This window comes from Sciurus vulgaris, assembly GCF_902686455.1.
Source record: "Sciurus vulgaris genome assembly, chromosome: 1".
NCBI classification, from domain to species: domain Eukaryota; kingdom Metazoa; phylum Chordata; class Mammalia; order Rodentia; family Sciuridae; genus Sciurus; species Sciurus vulgaris.
Genome location: NC_136461.1, coordinates 130,572,904 through 130,576,329, shown reverse-complemented (window position 1 = coordinate 130,576,329; position 3,426 = coordinate 130,572,904).

Genomic DNA, 3,426 nt, shown 5'->3' with positions numbered 1-3,426 from the left:
GTCAGTTATAAAATAAGCTGCAGTGGCAGAGCAGCAAGGGTTATACTCAAAGCATGAAGTGGACCTCTGTTAGATTCACACATACAAGATCACATGTGCACACATGCAGCCCCTGTAACCCACTCTGAAAACAATCTATGTTACACTTATTCGAAATTAGTCAGTGCATAAATAATACCCTTTCTAATACACAAAACTTTGTTCAATTTAGTAAAAAAAAATGTTTTTACATATTTTCCTTATTGCTATGTTTATTTTATTAACAAAAATGGAATAAATGTAATACATGATTACATAAGAGTATTGTTTTATACTGATTACATTTATATTGGATATTAAAATCCTTACCAATTAAGTCTATTTCATCAATAGGGACATGACAGATTTTGCCATAAATATATTATTTCCTCCAGAAAGTGCTTCACATGCTGAAAATATGTGATCCTTGGAGCAATTCATGTCCACACTTATTGTTTAAATTAAATAGCAAAGTCAGGAAGATTCCTGTGATATTATTATCTAAAAGTGTTTGATGTAAAATAATAAATTCTATATACATTTGAATGTTAGCACCCCTTACAAATAATGGACTGAATAGTTTCCCTGATTAATACATAAGCAACATTTCTGAGGCTGAGAGGGTATGGAGTGGAGGGCTCCCTGAGAGGCTGCATGATAGATTTCAAAGGACTAAGCTGAGTCAAAGACATTGAATGTAGTCTCTGCCCTTTATCAGCTGTGATCTTGCTCGTGTTAACTTCTCTAAACCCATTTCCAACATACACAATGGGGACAGTTAAAGTAATTTCCCTGGGTTATTCTAAAGATGATATAATAAAACGTGTGCAAAGTGCTGCTGGCATAAAATCTGGCACTTTGAATAAATGCTCATGCTTTTCCTTTGCTGCCTGAAGAAAGAGGTAGGAAAGTCTTTCATTTCTGATGAGGATTTAACAAGGACTAAAGCACTTGGGCCCTGTCTGTCTAAACTTGAAACAATGTATTTCTGAGATTTAGTAATGCAGCTCAGGGCAGCAGCTGTATGATCTTGTGATGTCCTCTGAGAAAAAACTCACACACCGATTGTCTCAAAACCTCCAAAGCCCAGTCACCCATAATGTGCTGGACTATGACACTGACTTATCCACATAACAGCACAGAGTGACACCAAATGTCTTCATCAGGTTTGGCAAAGTCAAGGAGTGAGCATAGATGTGTGTTTGCTTATCCTGTTTCCAATGGTATAAAATACCATACTCATGCTTCATGTTTATGTTTTGATTGTTATTTAAAATCCTCAAATATCACTAATTGTGTAAATGTCATACCTATTTGATTGAATCATGTTAACAATTGGGTTAGACCATTCCAAGTAAACTTTCAAAGGGGCCTTCTCTATGAGAAATTTGAACTGAAATAATGACAATTACTTTTTTATACAATAAGTACTTGCAATAAGGATTTATAAACACTGCTATGTGAGGATGTGGGGGAAAGGTACACTCATACATTTCTGGTGGAACTGCAATTGGTGCAACTACTATGGAAAGCTGTATGGAGATTCCCATACTTGAGGAAAACTGGAATGGGACCACCATTTGGCCCAGTTATTCCACTTCTTATATATAGCAAAAGGACTTAAAAATCAGCATTCTACAGTGACACAACCACATCAATGTTTATAGCAGCTCAATTCACAATAGCTGAGCTATGGAACCAAGCTAGGTGCCATTCAACAGATGAGTGGATAAAGAAAATGTGATGCATATATACACAATGGAATACTATCAGTCAAAAATAATGACTTTTATGACTTTTTCTGGTAAATGGATGGAACTGGAGACTATCATGCTAAGTGAAATAAGTCGATACCCAAAAACCAAAGGTCAAATGTTCTCTCTGATATGTGAATGCTGGCACACAACAAGGTGGGGGAGGGCCGAGAGAACAGAAGTTCATTGTATTAGACAAAGGGGAATGAAAGCGGGGATGAGAATAGGGAAGACGGTAGAATGAATCAGACATAACTTTCCTATGTTCATATATGAGTACATGACCAGTATAACTCCACACCATGTACAACCATAAGAATGGGATCCTAATTAGAATAAATTATTCTCCATCTATGTATAATATGTCAAAATACACTACTGTCATGTATATCTAAAAAGAACAAATAAAAACTTTGAAAGAAAAAAATAAACACTACCATGTAATTTTTTTTTTTTTTTTTTTTTACCCAGAGGTGCTCAACCCCTGAGCCACATCCTCAGCCCTTTTTAATATTTTATTTAGATACAGGATCTTGCTTAGTTGTTTAGAGACTTGCTAAATTGCTGAGGCTGGCTTTGAACTCGGGATCCTTCTGCCTCAGGCTCCTGAGTCACTGGGATTACAGATGTAGGCCACCATTCCCAGCTGCCATTCACTTTTTTCTCTAGAAAATCACCTAACAGCTGGACATGGTGGTACACATCTGAGAGGGGTGATTGTAATAACTCACTTGTGGCTCTGTGTGACAGTAAATGCCTGAAATTCCATTATTCAAAGAGCCAAAGCAGGAAGATCCTGAGTTTTTTGTTAACCTGGGCAACATAATGAGATCCTGTCTCTAAAACAAAACAAACAAAAAAAGAATAACAATTTACTTATGGGAGAATTAATTGCTACACACAATGACTTATTATTCAACTTGTCATTTTTCAGGTTTACAGTGGTGCAAAAAAACATATGTATTCAGTAGAAACTGCACTTCAAATTTTGAATTTTTATCTTTTCCCATGCTAGCAACATACAGTTATAACAGTTTCTGAAGAAAACCCAAGGGCACTCTACCACTGAACTACACACCCAGAAATTTGTGTGAATTTGTGAAATCACCAAGGAAGTTTGAGAATAAGTTTACCTTTATCTTGGCAACAGAGGGTATTACTTAACATGGTCTTTTTTTCTAATTTAGTTAGGTAAAATGGTTTTAAACAAAATAGAGTATTCATGCTCAAAACACTAGAAAAACTAGGAATAGTAGGAACATACCTCAACATTATAAAAGTTATATATGCTAAACCAAGGCCAACATCATTCTAACTGGAGAAAAATTGAAAGCATTCCTTCTAATAACTGGAACAAGACAGGATGCCTCCTTCACCACTTTTATTCAACATCATCCTTGAAATTCCAGCCAAAACAATTAGAAGAAAGAAAATAAAGGGATACAAATAGGAAAAGAAGAACTCAAACTATCACTATTTGCTGACAACATGATTCTATATTTAGAAGATCCTAAAAATTCCACTAGAAAACTTCTAGAACTAATAAATCAATTCAGCAAAGTAGCAGGATATAAAATTAACACCCATAAATCAAATGTGTTCCTATACATCAGTGATGAAACCACTGCAAGAGAAATTAGGAAAACTACCCCAT